At 46.3% G+C, this 12544-nt stretch overlaps 1 long non-coding RNA gene across 1 annotated transcript; it reads left to right on the top strand.

Moving 5' to 3' along the window:
• The first annotated feature begins 1694 nt into the window (after positions 1-1694).
• On the top strand, positions 1695-6704 carry LOC132243451 (uncharacterized). The gene is made up of 3 exons (XR_009455028.1): positions 1695-1736; positions 6358-6425; positions 6566-6704. It is a non-coding gene; the product is annotated as an uncharacterized LOC132243451 (long non-coding RNA).
• The last annotated feature ends 5840 nt before the right edge of the window (positions 6705-12544 follow it).

Below are 12544 nucleotides of genomic sequence, written 5' to 3'. Positions count from 1 at the left end.
TAGAGACCTCAGAAGTACCAGAGGGGAAGGTCTCAGACTCTGAGGGGATCCTTGGGGTGTGGCATGTGGCCATCCGCATTGTACTGGTGGTAGTCTGGCTCCTGCTGTGACTACCTTCCCTTGGGGCTCACTGGCAGGGCCTTGGGCCCTCCTGCTCACCCTCCTGCACAAACTCCCATGCTAACTTGCATGCCAGTCCTAGAAGCATGTCTGTTTGCGTGTCCTGTTTGTATGGCTCTCTGGGAGGCTGGGCGAAGTAGAAGCTGTGGGGAGGTGACCCTCCTCAGCTCCTCTCATCTGCTTCCCTGCAGCTGGGGTAAGTCCCTCCCACCATGGGCCCCTGCTTACCTCTGGGTAGGCCAGGGCTCATCGGTGGTTCTTGGGGTCCTCTTCGGGGGTTGTGGGGGTCCCAGGACTCATGGGGGCACAACGGGCTTCTGCCTACATCTCTCTCACGGGAGCCAGGGACTGAGTCTGGCTTCTGCCATTGTGGGCCCTTTTTAAACTGTGCATAAGTGAAGGGCCTGCCAGCGCCGTGCTGCTCTCAGGGGGCTAGGGGTTCCCTCCCCCCACCAAAGGAGGGGACAGGTGAGTGCCCCTCACTTCCCTGACTCCAGGCACATGGCTCCCTGGGGGGCTGGGCCAAGTAGGAGCTGGACAGGGTGTGGGGGGCATGTGACCCTCCTTGTTCCTCTCAGCTGCCTCCCCACAGCTGGGCTAAGTCCCTCCCACCATGATTCCCTGCTTACCTCCATGTAGGCTGGGGATCATCGGGGGCCCTTGAGGTCCTCTTGGGGGGTCCTGGGGCTCATGGGGACACAAGGGGCTTCTGAAGCTTATTGAAGAGTTCCCTGCTAAGCCAAGCTGGTCTTCTGCCATACTTGCTAGTCTTCCAACACATTGGGATGGTCAAGGGCATTGTTACCTTGGGCAGAGGTACCTAGTACATGGTGGCCTGAGGGCCCTGGTCCCCCTCGGGAAGAGGGCCATTGTCTGAAATGTGTAAAACTCTCTACATGGCCATCATCTTAAGGCCCCACCCCTCCCCCCAGCAAAAATAAACGTTGGTGCCTATGACTTCGGGAACAGCACCTTTTTATTACATAATCTCAGATACCAGCAAGATGCTTGCTGGTTTTGGTACAGACCTGGAAAAAGTCCTATAGAGAAGACATCACATTGGAGTCACTGGCTATTGAGCCCTGCCATGGGACAAGGCACATCAATCTTCATTAACCCTGGGCCATGTCAGGAGATTACCTTAAAGGAATGACATGAACTTTTTCCCAGCATCCTGTGTCTTGGGTCTTGATCAATTTACTTGGAGGAAGAGAGTGTTGGTGGCTACATATATCTTGTGGGGAAAAATAGTACTGTCTTCAATGACTAATGAAATCTGGCATTGCACAGGCCATATTGGCAGTGAGACAAGTCAGTGATAATTTGAATATCTGATGGAGAACAGGGTGGCTGAAGGCTTTTGTCTGGACTGCTCTATCCCAGAAATCCAATGCAGTCTATTTCTCTCTTTGAAGATAATCAACCACTGGGGAAAGCACACATGACCCTGTGGGAGGGCACTGCTGGTGCCTGCCACTTTAAGGGCTCAGCCAAGCGGCCGGCTTCATCGTGGCAGCCATTTTAGATCTCTGGCCACCTATATAAGCAGCAGTTTGCTGCTGGCAGGCCAGGCAGTAACATTACTTGGCTGCAAGGCTGTATGCAACATCCTGGAGGTAAGGGAGGAGCTGTAAGGGATTGTTTGGAGGCTTCTGGTCCTGGGCATGACCTGGAACTGCACCTTGCCAGGAGTGGGTGGCCTGGTGGGGCTCTCAGTGGTGCAGGAGCACCCAGGAAATGCCAGGCCAGTGACCACCCCAAAAGGTGGGTTGAGGTGCCTTAATAACCCCAGCCCCCACAACTGGGTGGGTTACCCCCTAGTAGGGGCCAGAAGGCAGACCCAGGAAAGAGAAAGAGGGACTAGAGGCTCAGAGGCCTGACTTAGAGTACCCTTGACTGGTCTATGCTGCGGCCAGGACCAGAAGGGTCAAAAGGGCCAGGGGCCCACCGTGAGGGATGCCCAGAGCTGAGGGCCTGGGGTTTCCAACTGGCCTTGGAGGTGAGGCCAGGGCCTGTGTGACCAAAGGTCCTGGGGGGACCACACCCGAGGGGAAATGGTTCAGGGAACTAGGCAGCTCCAAATGAAGGCAGAGTAGGCCGCCTGAGTGGAGGGATCCAGTTGGGGTCTGGACGGGAGGATTCTGGGGCCCAGTGTGGGGCCGGTGACATTAACAAGTGTGGATGCCATCTGCGAGGCTTGCGCTGAAGTGTAGGGGAGGAACAGAGCGCCCCCCAGCATCGGGGCAAGAAATGGGCAGCCTCCCACCTAATTAAACATCCTAATTAAATATCATCAAGGTGTGGCAGAAGAGAAGGCGGGTGGTTGGCCCAGAAACAGGTGGGTGGGCCATTGGTAGACTGGTCCCAAGGAGGCCCCCTGTTACAGACCCATAGACCTTTCAGGAGTCTTTTATGCAGGGGAGCTCACATAAGTGAAGTGTACATGATGGCTACAGATATGTAGCAATTTCCTGTTTTTTCCCTTGTTCAGCTGAAACAGTGGTATCACATTTTATTCCTGCATTGACTACTGATGCTAAGGTACATGCTAGAAGATGCAATGTATCCTGTTGCACACCACCTCTATAGGACAGTTATCTTGGTGGGGGTTAGTAATGTGTTGAGAGCATGCATTGAAGACAGAAGTAGAGTATTTTCCTGATTGTTGCAAGGGCAGGTTCACAAGCAAATTTTATCCGGATGAAAAATGGATGATTTTTAATTTATATTGTACCATATTTTGCTTGTTAATACTCAAGGTTATGATATACTGAGATGGTAACTTTGAAATTCACATTTGTCCATCTTGGACCCCTTAACTACTGGTGGTTGTAGAAGTTTACTAGAGGTTTTTCCAGGGCAAATACATTCATACAAACTAGTCCTTTAACCTCCCATTATTCCCACTTCTATGAACCCTAAATGTTATGGGGGACATTCTGCTGCTAGCTGTGCATATATTTGCAGTGCTGTTCTTTAGTCACCGCTGAGATATTTATGCATGGGAATCCAGGAGAGAGAGAGAGCCAGTTTTTGGGAGGGCATGAAAATGAGGCAGGACACTAGTAGCCAATAAGAGGTCTGAGCTGGTTTGTTTGCTCAAGTGTTTGTGAGGGTTAGGAATTGGGAGAAAAGGTTGGCTCTGAGCAATGCCTGGAGGGTCAGGGATGTTACAGGGTGGCAAGGCTTGCTTTTTGCAGATGGGGAAAATTGAGATATGCAGTATTTCAATGACTTGCCCAACATTTAGCTGTGAATAGAACCCTCTGGAGCCCTGGCTCTCACCACCTGCTCTAACCATGGCCCCTTACTGTCCTATACTCCTCCTGTGCCTGCTTTCTGTGTAAGAGCTTGTGAGGCACAAGGTTCCATAGTGGAACACAGACTACTTCACGTCCTCATCGAGCCTGTTCTACAGTCAGATACTGCTGTCTCAGCTCAAGATTCTTACCATAAAACAAGGCAAATAAGAATCTTCTGAAGCAGCCTCCATGATTTATTCATCCTTAGTGTGAAAGCTCGTTACTCTGTATATTTATAGTTAACATTATTACCCTTCTTGCTCTATAAAAAATGCATTATTAATGGAGGATCTATTAATATTCTCTCCACACCGTTACCAAAATGAGATTTTAATATCAACAAATTACTGAGTTAAGCAGCAAGAATTTAGAGTCAATGTTTAATCAGGGCAGTTATTAACTTGCTTCCCTGTTCCTTTGCTGCCTCTTGCTTAATTTTTTTTATTAAATCTTTTTTCTTTCATCATTGTTTTTTCAAATTGTTACTGTTTTTTAAAAGTTGCACTTTTTTTTACGAGATACCCCTTTCTATAGGACCTGGAAAATGCCCTTCTAGCTATCTACCTGCACATAAAGTTCCATCTGCGCACAGTATTTGTCCATGCACTTAGTGGGGGTTGCAGCTGCTTGGCCTGCCTACCTTCGGATCAGGCTCAGCACCAGTGAGCAATTTTCTCTACATAGAAGGATTTACTCAGGCAAACTCAATGTGAGCTTTTAGCCACTGAAAATGTAGCTGTTCATCTCCTGCCACAGTTGACATGCCCCTTCTTCAGGACTTCTCCTTCAAGGTCTCTCTTTTTATAGCTGTACTTAGCTAGTCTATCTCCTCTTTTAAAACTGGCTGCTCCACGCCCCCTGAACAGTGTAACTGGCTTCCTTTGGCTTATGTCCACTGGCTGAAGAGTCAGCCACAGGCATGTTCTTACCTTTTGCTGGTCTTTAGAGCAGGAGGATAGGATGAGGATTGAAATCTCTAGTTTCCCACATGGAAGTCAGTAGCTCTAGCACTAAACTACTGATATTAGAATTAGCATTATTCATGAATCATTTAATATTTCTTTTCTAGTTGTTCTGAGATGCACAATGATGTATACTGTATATTGAGGAAAGATGAAAACACAAACTATGAAGTTAGGATCAAGAATTCAGACACTCCAGAATTTAGGGTTGTTTCATAGTTCCATAGTTGGTAGGGTCAGAAGGGACCTGAGGAGATCATCTAGTCCGACCCCCTGCCGTGGCAGGAAAGAGTACTGGGGTCAAATGACCCCAGCCAGATGTTCGTCCAGCCTCCTTTTAAAGACCCCCAGGGTAGGAGCCAGCACCACTTCTTTTGGAAGTTGGTTCCTGGTCTTAGCCGCCCTGACAGTGAAATAGCACCTCCTAATGTCTAGCCTGAAACTACCCTCCACTAGCTTGTGTGTGTTGTTTCTTGTAACTCCCGGGACTGCTTGGGGGAACAGGGACTCTCCCTTTGTGTGGATGAACAGGGACTCTCCCTTTGTGTGGATGACATTGTGTGGATATCAGGTTTCAGTTTGGTCTGTCGTAAAGATAAGAGTCACAAGTGAGATTCAGATGGAGATCAGAGTCTTGATTTTGATATGTGCATATGCACTCATGCATGTACATGCATGCTTGTGCAGACGCACAATTTGTAGGTATTTGGATACATTGTTTTGATATGGGCCCACCACATCTCGGCTTATTTTTTGCAGGAAATTCAGCCTATGGGAAAAGCCTGGTCATTTCTATCCAGGCAGAGTAAACCTGATGACAGAAGCTGGGGTCAGTAGTGTAACTGGGGGGCTGGGGTGGCAATCTGAGTAGCAGTTCAGGTGCACCTTCATGGTGGGGTGCAAAAGCAGCTGTTGCTGCAGCACTGGCTGGTCATGTTGCCTCAATCAGTGGGCAGGGAGCTCAGCTGCTGAACCTCTGGCTGGGGTTTTCCCCATGGTAGCTCCAAGCACTGAAATGCAGTCATATTAAGCTAGATCATCTCTTTAATGTTGCATAGTGGTAAGTAATTTTAATAAATCAGATATTGAAATGCTTGTTCTATCTGAAATGGAGTCCGAGTCGCACCTCTTCTATGCTGAACTCCTTTACAAAATGAACTTGCTCTATGTACCACTACTAAAAGTTGCTCTTCTCTTCCACCTTGTTTCTGCTACATCAGTTCCCTCTAGTGGTTCCTGCCCTGCATATGTTTCTTTGCTTTTAGCAGAGACTGTATTTGAAATCATCACACGTGGTTTAGCATTAAGGGTGTGTGTAGATGAAATGATATTTCCCATTTACACCAATGCAACTGTATTTGTGTTTGTATGACCCAGGATTTCCCACTGCTCTGAAGTCCATTTAGTGCCTTAAATTAACACTACTCAGAGATGTGTTAATTTGCAGCAGTCTCCAGTTACGCTGCTCCAACTGTGGATTTATTTGTGCAAACAGCCAGAGACTCAAAAGACTTCTAATTAATCCCCTTCGCCATGAGGGGGCTCTGTGTTCTGGCTTTTAATCAGTAGGTGTCATTGTGTGTTCTTTTTTTACCTTCCTCACCCCTCCCTCCACCCTCACAGCACAGAGTGGAGTGGCCATAGGTTCAGGTTGGGACAGGTCTGCTCAGAAAAATTAATTATTATTTTTAAATGGGGGAGGCCAATAATCCCTTAATTTTCAACCCCCTTAATTCTTCTGCCCCTCCCTGCCACCTATAGTATATCTTCTCCCACCCCCGCCCATGTTACCTTCCTTTCTTCCTGCAACTCCTGTCATGTGTAGCCACTGCAGTGGACATAGGTCCCGATGACAGCTGCAGCATCACATCAATGGTAAGTTTTTTGCAAGTAGTTTGAAACTTCAGAATGAGTGGTTACATGATTTCCTTCCATATTGCAAACCTTCTGAACTTTATCACATTCCATTTCAGAACCATGACAAAAAACAGTTGAGTGGTAGGACGCTGCCTGCCAGACCAGATGCCCAGGATACGCAGCGGTGATATTTAGATAATATGTTGCACCGACCTTGTGTGTGTGTGTGTGGGGGGGGGGGGGGCAAAAGTCTGGTTTTTTGACTGTGGTCCAAGCCCCACTCCTCTTTCTCTTCCCCTTCTTTCTTTTTCCCCCTCCTTGCAGAAAACTTTTGGGGGCAGAACTCGCTGGGGGTGGCAATCAGCCCAGTAATGAATGAAGAGAGTGAAAAGGAGAGTGAAAAATGTTCAGATTTGCAAATATTTTAATTTTTTTTTACATTTGTATATATTTTATATTGTTAAGCTGCAGCTTTTTCAGTGAAGTGTTTTATTTTTGCTCTATATATGTGTGTCATGTTTTCTTTGGGATGGGAGGGTGGTTGGGTTGGTTTTCGGAGACTGTGCCTGCCTCAGCGTGGGGATGCTGTGTTTGGGGTCTTTTTATGGAGTCATGGCATTCCTGGAAAGAGTTGCAGAGTGAACTGTTTTCGGAGGAAGGTAAAATGCTTGTTAAGTGCTAGCTAGGATGCAGTCAGCATTTCTTTTAAGAAAAAAGACTAAACAACCCCACCCACCCCCAGCGGCAAGCAGGCAATCTGCAAAACTTCTCAGTGCATGGACCTCCCAGGGCCTTCATCCTTTAGCAAGTCTTTAATGCATTATAATACATTTCATATGCATGGTTGCTGGGGGTGGTGTGATGGGCAAGTTTGTCTTTACCCTGAAATAAAATAGTTTTCTGTAGTATACTGTCAACAATAATTTAGATTATTAAATAGTATTAGCTTTGTAGCTAAACACTAGGCATGACCTGTGGCCTAGCAGTGTTGCTGACCACAAGACAGAATGATCTCTAAGCCAGCCATTTTCTTATGTCAAGTGCCTTAACCATTTTGTAAGAAAAAAGCAGAAATTAAGTCTGTGTACTGGGTACCAGCTGCAGCTAGGAGTGAGATAAGATAAGGGGGGGGGGCCCCAGAGGGAAGAAGATGGTACAGCAGAGTACAGGAAAACAGATTTGAATGTGTAAGATAACACTAACTTTTTTCCTCTGGAAAAGTATTGAGATTTGTAATGCACCATGTAAGGAGATGATTACCATAAGTATTGCATATTCAATAACCTTGTAGTTTCTTTGTTAGAAAACGTACGTAAGACAGCCTCACCCTTAAGTCGAGGCCATTTTACCTCTTTGCTGTTTTATGGTCTTTACTCGAGTAAATAAACTGCAGTTACCCCTTCACCTGTGTTGTCTGGTCTCTAAGCCAGCTAGACAACGAACACCAGGGAGTTTTCTCCCACGACAATTTGGCGACCCAGATGGGACTCGTCTAGCTTGGAGCCTTTGGAGACGTCCACCCCCTGACACCCCAGCGCGCACCAGGTGAGTTAATCTATTTGGGTCAGTCTCGGGAGGTGGATGGTCCCCTCGGGACCAATAAGGCGGGATCCTTAAATTGGGTAAAGGGACAGTGCTGGTGAGTACCTCAGGTCTGTATGTTTTTGGTTTTTGGTTCAATTTCTGGTTCCTGGTTGCTCCAGGGTTTTAGTTTTTGGTTAGTCCTTTAGAGATACTTTGGTTTGGTTTGGTTTGATTGTGGGTTAGAGTCCCACCTTTGGTTTTGTTTGACTGTGGGTTTGAGTCCCACCTTTATTTCTCTAAAGGACTTTGAGAGCAGTCTTTAAGGGTATCCGTCTGCTATTTTAAAAGCCATTAGAGCAGCAGCCTAGCTGAAAGGCGAAAGACACGGATAAGAGGTAGAAATGCTGTTATAACGGCCAATGACTAGGGTCTCGGACTCAAGACGCCCCTCCTCACGGAGAAAGCCAGTGGGGTCCAAGAACACCGGTTGTTGTACGTATACGAAACAGCTCCTAGGCAGGTAGGGCTTAGGGAATAAGACTGTTAATACTTAGATATCATCATGGGTTCCGGCCAAGGAAAAGCTATTCCCGATTCATCCCTTGATTATATGATTAGGAATTAAAAACACTTGGAGAGATGGGCAGGACTATCCAAGTCTCGTATGGCAGAACTCTGTTTGACTAACTGGACGTCTTATACGTCTCAGTTAGATTTGGGAAGACAATGGCCAGAAAATGCATCATTTGACTCAAATTGTTTAACTGCCTTGCGAAAAATCTTGGAGGACCTCCGCCCCGGTCAAATGGATTATTGGTATTTGTGGGGCAATATTGCCAGTAAGCGGTCTAAGGTCTCATCAGCCACCCCAACTCCTGTACCTCCCTTAAATTTGTTAGCTCCCCTCCAATGTCCCAGACCATCTGCACCACCCTCATATTCAGAGGATGATTATAGACCCATGCCTAGGCTCCATAACCCACAGTTTCGGGACGCCAAACAAGAACCACCTGATGAGGGACTGGGGAATCTTGGAGAGGCACCATCTTGGCTGCCTCCCCCAGAAACCTGGAGTTCCGGATCTGGAGATGGATCAGGAGATCCCTCTCCGGTTTCCAGTACCACTCCCATAGCAAACTGCCTCCGACAGCGGGTAACTGCCCCTAATCTTTTGGCTCCCCTAAGAGAATACCCTGTGCCTGGTGAGGGTGGATAAGTTATCAGTCACTGGACGCACACTCCGTTCTCCACCACTGATCTCTTAAATTGGCAAGAAAATACTCCTAGGCTCAGGGATGATCCTAAAATAGTCCTCAGACGTTTTAAAACCATTTTCATGACTCATAACCCCTCCTGGTCAGATGTTATGCAGCTTCTTAAAAGTCTTTTAACTTCAGAAGAGAAGACCCAAGTATTACGCCACGCTGACCAATATCTAGCCAGTCAGAATCCTGCAGACCACCCTATGCCCCGTGGCGTACCCAAACAAGATCCAAATTGGGATTATAATCATGAAAGGGGAAAGAATTCAATACAAATGCTTAAGAACAGTATTTTGGAAGGTTTGAGGAAAGCAGGAGATAAGACTATGAACTGGTCTAGAGTGACATCTACTGTTCAAGGTCCAGAAGAACACCCTTCAGATTATTTTGAAAGGCTCTGTAAGGCTATACGCCAATATGGGAACATGAACCCTGAGACACCTGACACTCTGCCTGTGTTAAGACTTGTATTTATAAGTCAGGCTAGTGAAGACATTAAAAAAAACCTTCAACATGACACTGAGGGTGTTGAAGGCAAGTCCATGGCAGAAATATTAGCCATTGCTACTAAAACTTTTAATGGAAGGGAAGAGAAAAGGAAGAAAGAAAAACAAAAAGAGGACCAGTCCAACATTCGTATGCTAGCAACAGTGATTCAACCACAGAATTCCTATAAAACCAGCCTGCCCCGTGGCCCGAGACCCTTTGTGCCTAGACCTCCAGGCCGTACCCACCAACCTTATAACCCTAATGTATGTCATTATTACAAACAAGAAGGACACTGGAAAAGGGATTGTAAATTAAAACCAAGAAGGTTCCCAAGCGATAACCCCGAGGACCAGAAAATAAAGAACCCTCCTTTCACTAATGTTACCCAGAATTTCACCCAGGACCAATTTGAAAATTGACATGATGAGGGAGATTCTACATGCCACCTTTTACAACTTTCCTCTGTTCAATCTAAGGAAGTTACCCTAAACTGGAGTATTCAGGATCCCTTGATACCCTTAGAAATAGGAGGACATGTTTACGAGTGTCTGCTAGATACCAGAGCAACTTTTTCCAACATTTCTAAAGGACACCTTTCCCCGAGCAGAAAACAGGTCACAGTCATGGGAATTGAGGGCAGACCTTTCAGTTGTCCCTTTTCTCAAGCTGTTGATATCAAAATTGGCCCCCTTTCAGCAGAACACTCTTTCCTTTTAGCAAATGGTCCTGTCAACCTCCTAGGAAGAGACCTTCTTTGCAAATTGTGTGCCACCATACAGTGTTCACCTAACGGAATCATTTTAACATTCCCTTCCTCTCAAATCCCTACATTGGCTGCAGTCCTTGTACCCGTCCAGGACCCAAGCTTAGAGTCTCTTCCTTCCATTCTAAAGGAAAAAGTACCCTCAGAGCTTTGGGGTCTCACCTGCAGCTCGGTGGGACTCCTAAAATCTGCAGATCCTGTCAAAATTCTAATTCGTACCAATGTTGAACCACCTAGAGTACCCCAATACCCCTTAAAAGCAGAGGCAATTGAGGGACTCAAGCCTTTAATTAAAGACTTCTCTAAACAAGGTATTTTGATTCCCTGTCAGTCACCCTGCAACACTCCTATACTTCCAGTAAAGAAACCCAAGCCTGGTCCAGACGAAAAGTTTGCTTATCATATGGTTCAAGTTCTCAGGCAAATTAATAAGTATGTCATTCCTCGACACCCCAATACTATTTTGACTGCAATACCTCCTGACACTGCTGTTTACACAGTGGTAGACCTCTGTTCAGCTTTTTTCAGCATCCCCATCCACCCTGAATCCCAATATCTTTTTGCCTTTACCTGGGGTTCCTCTCAACTAACCTGGACATGGTTACCCCAAGGATATATAAAATCTCCCAGCATTTTTTCTCAAATCCTTCACAAAGATTTGCAAGATGTTACCTTTCCTAACTCCTCATCCCTTCTAATATACGTAGATGATTTACTCTTGTGCTCTACCTCACCCGAGGCTTCCACCCAGGACACCATTGTCTTACTTACTACACTAGCCGCAAAAGGCCACAAGGTGTCACCAAGCAAGCTTCAGTTCTGTAAATCCACTGTCAAATATTTAGGACATATTCTGAAACAGGGACAGCGACGCCTTAGTGATGACAGAATCCAAGCCATTCTTAATATTCCCTGACCTATAACAAAGCGCCAGGTTAAAGGTCTCCTGGGAATGGTGGGGTTCTGTCATTCTTGGATTCCAGCCTTTGGAGAATTAACCAAGCCACTTGTGCAGCTCACCACAAAAGATGCAGAAGAACCAGTCTTTTGGGATCATAAAGCCGCCTGCAGTTTCAGTAATATAAAGACGGCTTTAATTTCTGCCCCAGCCCTAGGGCTACCAGATTATCAAAAGCCTTTCACGCTCTTTGTTCATGAGCGACTAGGAGTAGCCTCTGGGGTACTTACCCAACCCTTGGGCACCACCCAATGCCCAATAGCTTACTTCTCTGCACAGTTAGATCCAGTGGCAAAGGGGGGAGTGGGATGCCTTCGTGCAGTGGCAGCAGCTGCAACAATAGTCGAGAAAGCCCAGGAATTAGTCCTTGGATACCCCCTTATCCTAAAGGCTCCACACGCAGTGGCCCTGCTCCTCCTCCAGAAAAATACCCAACATTTTTCTCATCAGAGAATGAATAAATATGAGACCACACTTTTAATGGCCACAAATCTAGTTATAGAAAGATGCAATACCCTGAATCCAGCTACTCTATTACCTCTACCTAGTGACGGTGAACCAGACTCCCATGATTGCCTCCAAGTGACACCATTTTCAGATAAACTGAGGGCAGATCTTAGTGACATACCCTTAGACAATCCTGACTTGATTTTTTATGTGGATGGCTCTTCAAAAATAGTTAATGGAGTTAGAAAAACAGGTTATGCAGTGGTAACTCCATTTGAAGTATTTGAAGCCGAGCCACTGCCTGGGCAGTTGAGTGCGCAGGCAGCCGAACTTACTGCCCTTACACGAGCTCGTCAATTAGCATCGGGGTACACTGTAAATATTTGGACTGATTCTAAGTATGCCTTTGGAATCTGTCATGCCACTGGACAATTGTGGAAACAAAGAGGATTTTTAACAGCCTCTGGGACTAAAATATCAAATGCCAAACAAGTCCATGACCTCTTACAGGCTATAATGTTACCAAAGGCCATAGCTGTAATGCATTGTCCAGCCCACACCAAAAAGGGAGATCAAGTCTCTAAAGGCAATGCCCTGGCTGATGCAGCAGCCCAGACAGCAGCCCTACAGCTGCTGTCTGCTTTGGCCTTCCAAACTCAAATTCCTCAATCAAAGGCATATTTGAGAATATTACTAGAGCCAAAGATGTATGAGTCTGCTCCGCCCTTAGAACAACAAAGATGGAAAGCGGCTGGAGCCACCTGTGAAAAAGATGGAATATGGCGATTACCAGATGAAAGAGTAGTGCTACCTAAAGTAGCCCTTAGACCCTATCTACAGCAACTTCACCTAAACGAACA

Source organism: Alligator mississippiensis, chromosome 10, assembly GCF_030867095.1.
Source record: "Alligator mississippiensis isolate rAllMis1 chromosome 10, rAllMis1, whole genome shotgun sequence".
NCBI lineage: Eukaryota > Metazoa > Chordata > Crocodylia > Alligatoridae > Alligator > Alligator mississippiensis.
Note: the sequence above shows the minus strand (reverse complement) of the source record. Positions and strands in the feature narration are given on the sequence as shown.